The 11,730-nt window shown below is 36.8% G+C and overlaps 1 protein-coding gene across 1 annotated transcript in view; it reads left to right on the top strand.

Annotated features, from left to right (window-relative positions):
• Positions 1-966: 966 nt before the first annotated feature.
• LOC140157048 (protein dispatched homolog 3-like) overlaps positions 967-11,730 on the top strand; it is a 56,399-nt gene continuing 45,635 nt past the window's right edge. The window contains 1 exon segment of the mRNA XM_072180113.1: positions 967-1,356. The gene's annotated coding sequence lies outside the window, so the exon portion shown is untranslated.

Genomic DNA, 11,730 nt, shown 5'->3' with positions numbered 1-11,730 from the left:
TTGAAGTTAACGAAAAAAGGGGGTTTTAATCATTAGTGAAAAAAAAGAGTTTAAAGTTAGCGAAAGTGTTTGAAGTTAGCGAAAATGATTGTTGAAGTGAGTGAAAAGTGTTTGATGTTAGGCTAGTTAATAGTGTTTGAAGTTAGCGAAAATGATTGAAGTTATAGCCAAAAATGTTTGCAGTTAGCAAAAAGTGTTTGAAGTCAGCAAAATGTGATTGAAGTTTGCAAAAATGATTGAAATCTGCAAAAATTGATTGAAGTTTGCAAAAAGTGATTGAAGTTTGCAAAAAATGATTGAAGTCTGCAAAAATTGATTGAGGTTTGCAAAAAGTGATTGAAGTTTGCAAAAAAATGATTGAAGTCTGCAAAAATTGATTGAAGTTTGCAAAACTTGGTTACATTTTGCAAAAAGTGATCGAAGTTTGCAAAAAATGATTGAAGTCTGCAAAAATTGATTGAAGTTTGCAAAACTTGGTTACATTTTGCAAAAAGTGATCGAAGTTTGCAAAAATGATTGAAGTCTGCAAAATTGATTGAAGTTTGCAAAACTTGGTTACATTTTGCAAAAAGTGATCGAAGTTTGCAAAAAATGATTGAAGTCTGCAAAAATTGATTGAAGTTTGCAAAACTTGGTTACATTTTGCAACAAGTGATTGGAGTTTGCATGTGGTACACTAAGAAAAAAATAAAGATTAGAATAAATTGGAGGGAATTTTTTGTAAATCATCTCGTAACATCATCATTCAGTTCAAACCTGCATCATCTGACCGAGAATTCAGACGACACCATGCATCATTCACATACTGCAGTGATCTCTACAGTGAGGAGTGCAAGTTCTGAGTTCTCTGGTTCTCCCTGCTAGTTCATAGAACAGCGCCATCACTATCTGATTTTTAAAGGGATTTTAAAACCAATTACTAGAAATTGATCAAGAATAAGCTGGCAATCATGTAAACACAAGATGGACGGAAGTATACAATTTGCACAGAAAATGGATTGATAATGTGAAAAGAATGTTCTTTGTGTCTGGGCTGAAAGTACCGTATTGATTTCGGGGATTATAATTAAAATAATTATCTGCAAGATGTTGCCAATCAGCGGTGTATGATAAAGTAACCAAGCGTCTGGTTGGAAAGGAATGATCAAGTCATCAGTAAGCTTACCAAAAATACCACACTTTTTACAATCACTGACACTGACACCACTGACTGTCTGTGCCTGTGCAGCTGTGTGACTCCGTAGACTTTTTTTTTGTGTTCAGCTGATACACCAAACTCCAAACCATCTATCCGTGTCGACTGACGATCACACAGATGTATCTACTCATTTATTGTTGGGTAAATTGCATGTTTTGGTAAGTGCACTCACTTCAAAAATACAATCTACTACATGTATAGTGTATACCTGATCTCATGTACCAATACCTTGTGTATTGGTACATGATTCGGCGGGTATACTTCAGCAATAGCGAATAAGTGGTCGTTTTTTACTCTTTTCAAAACGTCACATGTACACCAAATACAGCCCCGAAATGGTCTACTTTTAGCGTGCCTTAACTCCGAAACAGTTTAGTCAAAGTTAAAAATGCGATCCCCAACCCTTTGCTTACCTTGGCTTGGACGAATTTGCAGTATTTTCCGCCAGCTCCGTGTTGAAAAATGTCCGGTACTTGCCCGGTACAAACATAGAAATGGCCACATTTGCTTCAGTCCTGGTATGAATATTTCTTCCGTATCGTAATCCAATGGTTCCAACGTGGGCATCACGATGATAGTCTCCTACACAACCAGATTGTGTCGGCCTGACGCTCGTCGATCCTAAAAGTGAGGACAGCGTGAGCTCTTACCTGCGTAAAAGTCTGTTCGACAAAGGCAATAAGGATGATTGACAGCGCCGTTCATTGGGCGGAGCCATTATATTACGTCATGACAGCAGACAGGTTGCGCTGTTCTCTGACCTTGACTGTTCGTCACGTAGACATACCGTGACCTGGGTACACGTACAAAGCTGGGGGGATGCGACTGCGGCCGCCATTTTGACACGCGGTATCTACTCAGAAAAATTACTTTTGGTGACATTTTATATCAAACAATTTTCGATAACGGATTTCTACTAGGATTTCAATTTTTTATTAATGAAGGTGCATGTAGTTTTGAGGAATAACACGGGATGTTTCGAGTTTTATTTCAACTGGTGGTGTAGGAAGGTGAGTGAATTCGTGAATGAGGCCGGGATTGAGGTTTCGTTGTTTCAACGATCCGATAGTAGGATACTGAAACGTAGGCTAAAATGTCTAATGACGCCATGTTTACATGAAAACATTAGCTGTTGCGAGGTCAGTGTCGTTGAATTCGTTACCTAAATTCCTTTCAGGATATTCTGATTTCACTTATTTATGATGTGTACGAAAATTCACCATATAAACTCAAAAGTGTGAATGCAAGCTGTTATTGCTGACAATAGAAACATTGTTGCAAGGTCATTAAAAACAGGTATGTATTACAGACGTACTTTGGCCGAAACGAGATACAGGCCAGTTAGGCAGTCTAATGTATAGTGCATTGGCCATTGCCAAAAAGGAATACAGGACACTTCGCCCACAATGCACTTCGCCTACACGCCATTTCGCCTACGTGCCATCTCGCCCCCTAATTAGCTATTGCGGCAATGCAACGCAATGGGATTTTGGATGCGCACAGGATGTGTGTGTATTCAGATCGTACTATCAATGATGTATTCATTAAATCGCCCCCATTGAATGGACGAGAATAGTGACCACGTCCTATTGTAGTCTTGAGAATAGCCCGGTGTCGATAGGTGATGATTGTTTTTGATGATGGTGCTGTGGTGATTTGAAGTTGAGAAGTATAGTTGTATTTCCCCCTCACCTAATTTAGCTATAGCGGCAATTAGAATAGTAGCTCAGTATTGCGTTTCCGAAATAAGGAAAGTATTATAGTGCATCAAAATTTAATAGGCCTACGGTACCGTTTTTTTAATAGTCTTTTGGACTTTTGCATGTTTTCTTTATTGGGTAATTTGTAATATTCGTCTTTTATTGACTTTTTTATATTTCGTAATGTTTTTTTTAGTGTTTGGCTTTGTTGTTGTTCTTGGTTCTTGCTATAATTTGTTATGTTGTTTAATATTTATTTGTTTTTCTTCGTTTGGATTTATTAGAGCTTTGTCTGAGTGGGTTTTTGGTTATGTGTTTTCAATTTACTTTTTTCCTTTAATTAGTGTATTGTTGTTTATGCTTTTCTTTGTTTGGTGAATAATTTCTATGTTTGGGATAGGTCTATGGCTTTTTGCTTGTTTTTGTTACGTTTCTAGTTATATTTTGGCTCGTTTTGGTTTGGTTATCCTTTTCTTTATTTTGTAATGTTTTGTAGCCTACTATATACTAATTTGGTACGATCGTATTGTTTTTTGTATATTATGCGTTTTTGTTTGTTTTATTTTGTCTGTATCAATTAATATTATGTCTGTCTGTATTTTGTACGGTTTCCTTTTGATTTTGTTTATTTGGTATTGTTTTCTGACATGTTTGGGGGTTGGGCTTTTTTGTCCTATTTTTGTTTTTCCATTTTATGTTTTTCTTTAATTTGTTTTTTTCGTATGCTTTTCTTTGGTCTTGCTTTCTTTTGGATTTAGGCCTTTTCTATTTTTATGTTTGTTTTTCTACTTTTTGTTTTGTGTTATGTTATTGTTTTGTTATGTGGTTCTACTTTAAAAAAAATATTGTTAATCGCAATTTTGTTTTACTTTTATTCGCCTCTTTTATTTGGTCTGATTTTATGTTTTACTGCATGTGTTCTTAACTTCTTATTATTATATTGCCACTTTTGGATGGATTTCCGTGGTTCCTGGTGGTTAATTGTTGGCATCTGAGTCTGACTCGCGGTAGGCCCTATCTGATCGGTATGGTTTGGGTCCAAGTTGGTATTTTCCTTTAGCTCCCGCCCGATAATAATATAATCGGCGAGCTAATACACAGATTGTAGGCGCTGGAATGAAATAGCAATTTTCTTTGTTTTACCTCATTTGTTCGGCCCGAAATTAAAAGGGGATAATGCGATCAGTACGAGCTAATATAAGAGCTATCAGTGAAAACTATCATTTAAATAGGAAGCTATTTTTTTATGCAAATCACACATTATTAAAGGACCACTTCGTATGAAATGGGAATGTTCTGTGTAAGAAAATAATGTAAAAACAAAGAAAATGAGTAATTACATAAATATAACATATTATTGTCTTTCTCGTGTGCCCACGGACAAACAAAGTATAAAACGAATTTAAAAATATGCATAATATTGTACTAGTCATATATTATAATGGGTGTACTGAAATGACATGTGAAAGACTAAGCTAAAACTAAAAGACCTACGCATTTACAGCTGCAAGTGTTACGTTTCTCTACGGAACATGTATGGTAGTCTCATGATGGAAGGGCCTTTTGATGACCAATGCTCAAAGTCTATTCGGGCCTTCCCGGAGTCCTTCTTTCTTAAATTTCTTGGTGACAAGCTCAAAGTCGAATCCTTCCCCTTATTTCTTAAGTTTCTCCTAGTATTAATTTAGTGTGCCGAAACTGAACTGTCAAGAGCCGGGGCCAAGAGATAAAACCATATAGTGTAGGCCTTCGATCGTTTTACATAATACGTTTCAACCCTGATCATGCTGATTTTTTGGCATTGTAATGTTTTAACATGTCCACTGAGTATACATTGGAATCAAATTCATTATGTTTGTAAGACATCGGAGCTACCCTGGGAAAACATTTCAAATAAATGGACTCCCCATTTTGTGCAATAAATGTGTTTATTGATATACGAGCTGTGATTTAATTTGAAACTTCACGTAACTCGTTATTTTACCCAGATTTGGAAGATGTATATAGGTTGTTTGGCTTTATATACAGTTATGATTCATTTTAAACTCCATATAACTCGTTATTTTTCCTAGATCCTGTTAACACGCGCACCGCGTCTTCTAGGTTTATCAAATACCATACATGATTTCATTTTAAACTTCATATAAATCATTTTGCATGTTCATGTGCGCACCGTCTACGAATAGGTCTTCCCTATCTAGGCTTATCAAACACCCAGATTTGGAAGCTATATAATTACTCGGATGTCGTTTGCATGATCAGGCTGGGCATACACACAATTAACACTTGTCTAAAATAATTCCTTCCTTGTTTCTATTATTATAATTATTATCTTTCTTTTATTTATCATGTGTATACCTTTTTTTGTACATCATATTGATTTCTAACAAACACCACCGTCAAACAAAAACAAAAAATTCAAATTCGGATTTATGCGCGCAAAAGTAACATTTTCAATTTCCGCGCTTGATTCTTCGAGATGTGTTTGTGAAGGGGTGTGTATGGAGTGTTAGGTGGGGTGTGTATGCTGGAGTGGACGTAGAGAGAACAAATAAACAAACCAAAGTCATTATAGGATTATAGGAGAAAGAAAACAAAACACAGATTCAGTTTTATGCGCGCAAAAGTAAAATTTTCCATTTTCGTGCTTAATTCTTCGAGGTGTGTTCGTGAAGGGGAGTGTGGGGTGTGGGGGTGAGTGGACGTAGAGAGAACAAATAAACACACCAAGGTCAATGAGAAAGATTAGAGAATTACACACAGGAGAAAGAAAACAAAACACAAGTTCAGTTTGATGCGCGCAAAAGTAACATTTTCCATTTCCGCGCTCATTTCTTCGAGTAGGGACTATGTGTGTTCAATATATGAAAGGGGGTGTTTGTGGGTGGGGGTGTGTGTGTGGGGGGGGTATGGTTAAAGGTTTAGTATACCTACAGCGTCAAATATCCCATTCCTGCATTAAAAGTACGGGCATGATGATACATTCCAACCCGTGCTGCACTCCAAGAGTAGGCCTGCAAATGTCGGAAACCCCGTTCTTCTATATAGGCCTAACAGAAATTCAGCTTCAGTTTCCTCTTGTCTAAAATTAAGTAAAACTCGTAGGAGACCCGGGTCCCCGCTAGTATAATAATATATGCGGTCATAAGGTATTTCGGGGGCAAACTTGTGCAATAAATAGGAGTAGGATCCAAAAAAGACGTCTTTCGAGGGCAGTTGCTAACAAATGAGGCTTTTCGAGGGAAGACCCCCCCCCCAAAAAAAGAGTTCTTTCTGGGCCATATTCTAAAACTTAGGACTTTTCCACAAAATGGTCTTGGGAGCTGGCCTTTTGCGTGAAAACAATAAGAAAATGATGGGTCTTTGGATGTGTAGGCCTATAAGGGAGCACGTTAATACTAATAATATTTGACAAAGAATAACCCCAAATTAAAATTTTACCGAAATCGATTTAGTATTAACCAGTTTTGCAAACATTTGCAACTTTTTCTTCTTCGCGTGCCTCCGATAGGCCTACGTCGCAAGCACAAAACATGGCCCGTATAATTCTCGGGGTTTTAATCAAACTGAGAGCATGCATACTTGACCCGGGACTTGTCAAGCAATCGATCGTACATCAGTGTGTATGGCATGCGGCCGCCCGCGGAGCCCGGCCTTGTCAAGGAAGGTACATCGGTGTATTCTGGCATTTTTGCGTGCTTGGATCACGGTACCATTGATTGAACATAATCACACACCCGGCGTTTTCGTGTAAGTGGTAGCTAATATCCGCCGTTAACACACGGTGCCAAAATGGGGCATAAGTCACTGCACAGCACCCCACAAAATATCTCAAAGCTAGTTGTGCACATTTGTCTTTGAAAAATTTGGCAAATATTGTTTTCCCTTAATTGTTTCATTAGGCTATGTCAAAGAAGATCTTCTCTGATTTAATATCTTTTATAGGACTGCAAGTTTTGAACATCTCAAACTTTATTTTAAGTGAATTTGAGCCGGTAAAATGAATGATTCGGTTAATTAAAAGCTATTAAATAAAAATATACAAAACTTGCAAGTGCTTTTTTTGGCCATATTATATAAATTATTAGGCCATACTGGCCAATGCCATAATTAATATAACACTAAAAAGTATGAACTTACATGAAGTAAATTGTGGGATAGGCTTTTACGACGGGAAGTCATAAACAATTAGTGGGTTTTTAGCGGGTTCGCCGTCGGACAAGTTTAGAACTGACAGTCGGACAAGTTTAGAACTGACAGTTCTAAACTTGTCCGACGGCGAACCCGCTAAAAAACCCACTAATTGTTATATGAAGTAAGTAAACATAATTTGTAAAATATAATAACACATACAATATGGCCTAATTGATTCTTTTGTTCATGAAAACATACCTGTAAAAATAAAATACATAGGCCTAAGGATTTAACATAAAAATACATTTATAAGGCCTAAATTTTGGACATATTAAATTAATTATTGTTCGTGAAAATATAAGCTAATATAGCCTAATGTAAAAAAGTGATGCCGATGATGGGAAACTTGGAATCAACTTTCATATACCCTGATGATTTTGTATCATAATTCAATGGCTTTCCTTCGTCTTCGTGTGCATGGTACGGACTTTCACCAGCACAAAACATGTTTTAACACGGCCCGCAATTACAAATTTTTTGTTGCGCACACTACCGGTCCTCCAACACGCTAGCAAGTAAAGACTTCCGCGAAATCGCCGGGTATGACATGGGTAAATCAATGGCACTGTGACCGTAGCACGCAACGTATCCAGTATGTTCCATTTCCGGGCCATTCCGTCCGTGGTTTGGCTGGCGGTGTGCAGGCATGCAGGGGACTTGTCAAGCAATCGTCGGCAGCAAATACCAGCGGTGTAAAAAGGGGCGAAACGCACAGCACAGGCCCTGCTCGCTGAAAATGGCCAAAAATTTATTTTAAACACTTTATCACGTTATCAAGTTATTAAAAGTAGGCTGAAAGTTTTAACAATCAATGGTATTAAGAAAATTAAGACTGCCATATTTTTCTTTATAATTATCTTCATAAAAAATCACGTATAGGCCTAACACACTTTAACACGAAGTTATCAAATTATTAAAAATGCATGTTAAAAAAATGCATACACATATATTAAAATATTTAAAAATATTGTTATAATCACATCAGCACGGTGTGTTAAAAACCGAACATAGGGCCTAATGTACACCGGGACGCGGACGGTAGGGGCCTCAATTTATAAAACGCACCCCCCCCACACACACACACCCCCACACACAAATTTGTTGAATATTCCCGTGCATTCATTGGAACGATCGTACAGTCTGCTACCAACACAGGAACACACGACCCTTCCGGTCACATCGATCGTCATGATACACCCACAACCGCCATTGCAATGCATTGCATAGGGGCGAGATGGCACGTAGGCGAGATGCCGTGTAGGCGAAGTTGCGTGTGGGCGAGGTGTCCTGTTTCCGCCAAAAAGCATTGTACATACATGTACTCTATAGTAAGAATTCCAATTGAATGAACGCAGCTTTTAACAGCTGCACTTGATCCAACCGCGATCGTATATTGCGTATTTCAAACTACAACGCGAACGCACGACCTTGGATACAATCATGTAGGTATCCTAGGTGAATTCAAATTTGCCATCAAACTGCATCATTTTATATATCAAATTAAAGCCCTTGAGTAAACAAAGCCAAAACTGAAAACCATTTTTTCATAGCACTTTCCGTAGCAAAGTTACATCTTGTCACACATTGACTTTCATCAAAAAGTTTCAGCTAGCAAAATTCCCCAAAACGACATTTCGGGGTGTTTCTAGATCTTAATTTCATTATGATAACAGCTTTTTTAATGGAACTGCTATCCAAATCCTCTAAAATTCCATGTGCGAGTGACTTATCACCATAAAAAATCATATATTTGGGTCAAGTGAAGTATAGAAAACATATTTATGTACGTTTCCTTCTTCGAACAGTTGTTTTAAATTTCTATGTAAATATGCATTGACATTGTCGGCGAATTTGACTGACTAGCAAACGTGTTAACTAAGGTTTGCCTGGGTTACCTATACAATGCTATCCAATCACGAGTGCGTTCAGTGTGCGTTGGCATGGTTGGATTCACTTCCGCGTTACTCACGCACAGTCGCACACGCTGGCGTACATCGCGCAGTGTACGCAAAAATTCGTCACGCTATTGAAAGCTGCGTTCATTCAATTGGAATTCCCACTATAGACTATATATAGTACTAGTCTAGTCTAGGTTCCAGCTTGTACAGATTGTCTGTACACAGACAGTGCAATAAATACCCATACATATGAGGGAGGCACTAATAAGGAAGAAGAAGAAGAACACAAGAAAAGTTTGTTCAAATCCGCACATGTATGCACTGCATATCTGTTTGACTCATTTGCAGTAAAATATTTAATTTAAAAATGACATGATTGAACACAACTGCAACAGTGAGTGTGACGATTTTCCGTGTATAGAATGAATGCCTAAGGCTAATTTCATTTTAAAGTGGTAAGTAAGGTTATATCATGTTTCTTGTACAGTGTAGGTATTTTGAAATATTTTGTGACTAGCTTCTAAGACTCCTCTTGGGGACTTGCTAAGTACACAAGGACTCTACCTTCAAATTTGCACACAATTTTATTGAAGGAACCTTAGGGGGAGATTGGGGTTAGTTGAAACATTTTTCACAAAATCGTCTTTTTAACGCAATCCGATTACTTTCAAGAAACACTAACCATATCAGTATAAACATATACATACATGCTACAAATACAGCCTTAAACTTTATTGGACCTGCTTATGATTATTCATATAATCCAATTTGAAAATTTGAAAAAAAGTGTTTCAACTAACCCCACCCCTGGGGTAAGTTGAAACATAGGGTGGGGTTAGTTGAAACATGGCTTGTAAAAATGTCAAAATAATTATTATTGTGTTGTTAGGGTTATACTTCCCTTGAAGGCACCCTTTAACATACAATCAGTGTGAAAAAATGAATAAATAAAAGTGCGGGTCAATACTTTGGACACAAGGTGACGAGTGTCACCATGGACCAAAATATGAGAAGCCTAAAATATTGTAAAATGTACTTTTGTGTGCACTTTTTGCTTGTATTATTGCTTTTTAACCATATTAAAGCAATATTGAAGAAATGGTAAACATGTTACATGTACACATTTTTAAAAAGTCAAATTTTTAACCATATTTTTCAATGCGATTTTCACGTGTCAACTAACCCCACCTCAAAAGTTTCAACTAACCCCGATGCCTATTTTTACATTTCAAAGTTCAAACACAAAATAAGAAATACAATAAAACTTTTATTTAACATTATTCTGGGACTTACTACTAGTGCTTATGATACTCAAAAAATAATCCCCTGAATCTTCAAACAACATGGAGATAACGATCTTTTCTGAGGGGTATAAAATTAGTCAGTAAGTCAAAAACAGATATTCCTTTCCCAAGCCAACACTGGTGGGGCATCAGTGCTGTTGCTAATTTGGTGGATGACCCTTACTAATACCTATTACTAGGTGCCAGTATTTTACCAAATTAATTTTTTGTGTCAGAAAAAATACAATGTTTCAACTTACCCAGCTGTTCAACTAACCCCAATCTCCCCTACGCATTTGATGCTAAAATATGTTGGATTGCTGGTCTATCGAAAAATGATAGCAGCCTACTAGAAGGCTGCTATCTTTTTCGGCAGACCAGCATTTACATTTTTTGCATTTATTATTTATTTTTGATAATGCTTAAGGGGTACTACACCCCTGTGGTAAATTTGTGACTATTTTTGCATTTTTCTCAAAAATAATTAACACTCGGTAACAAAATTTATGTATGGTCATTTTCACAGTTAAGGGTGTAACTTTTGATTTTTAGGGTCAAAATTTCAAACCATTTTTAAATTTATATGTTTCTGTTTACTGAAATCGTGCATAGAAACAACTTAAATTCCAGTAAAATAATGTTTCAAGGCTTTAAACCTTTTGATTTCTAATAAAAAAAATTGACATAAATTTCCATAACAATTAACATTTTGGTTTAAAAAATCAAAGAAAAACTGTATTTTACATAAGCTCAGAAAAGTATGACATGAAAGCTGGAATACATGTGAATTAGGGTGCATCATGCCCCCCTTTTGTCAACCAGATTTTATGTAGCCAGTCTTAAAATGTGCCAAATGATGAAATAATAAGATTCCCAAAATTTGAATTCATTCCGAGTTCGTCTTATGGGTCCTCCGTGGCCCGAAAGTTTGAATGAATAACTATATGAACATAACGCAATAGGCATATGGCAGCTATACATTTTCTAAAGTTTTATGGTACATATAATGGCTGCCATGTACTTATAATTAATGATTAGGATTATATGTAATTGGGGTTTGTTTTCAACAAAACTTGAAGTTAAAGTTCAAATGAATATGGATATACATCACCAAAATAAATAGCTGCCATGTGCTGTGACACACTTACATGTATTTAGCATACAGTGCTGCCATTTACAATTAATAGCGGGATTTGAACTATATTTCAAAGCACACTTAAGCTAAAAACTGTTACCACAGTTCATGTGGGATGAAATCACACTTTCTCTTAGTACTCCTTCAAATGTATGTCTTCATAAAGTTTACGTTTAGGCAGATTTGGCCTGTTCTTCCTGTCCTGTTTAACAGCCTGTAAAACATTTTGATAATGGCGCTCAGATTTTGCAGTGCTGAGGAAATCCAAATTCAATTTCAATGCACACTCCGCTGCATAGTTGACAACATTGATGGCACTGAT

The sequence above is a fragment of the Amphiura filiformis genome, chromosome 7 (assembly GCF_039555335.1).
Source record: "Amphiura filiformis chromosome 7, Afil_fr2py, whole genome shotgun sequence".
Taxonomy (NCBI): Eukaryota; Metazoa; Echinodermata; class Ophiuroidea; order Amphilepidida; family Amphiuridae; genus Amphiura; species Amphiura filiformis.
The sequence above is the reverse complement of the archived record's forward strand: the minus strand, read 5'-3'. Positions and strand labels throughout refer to the sequence as shown.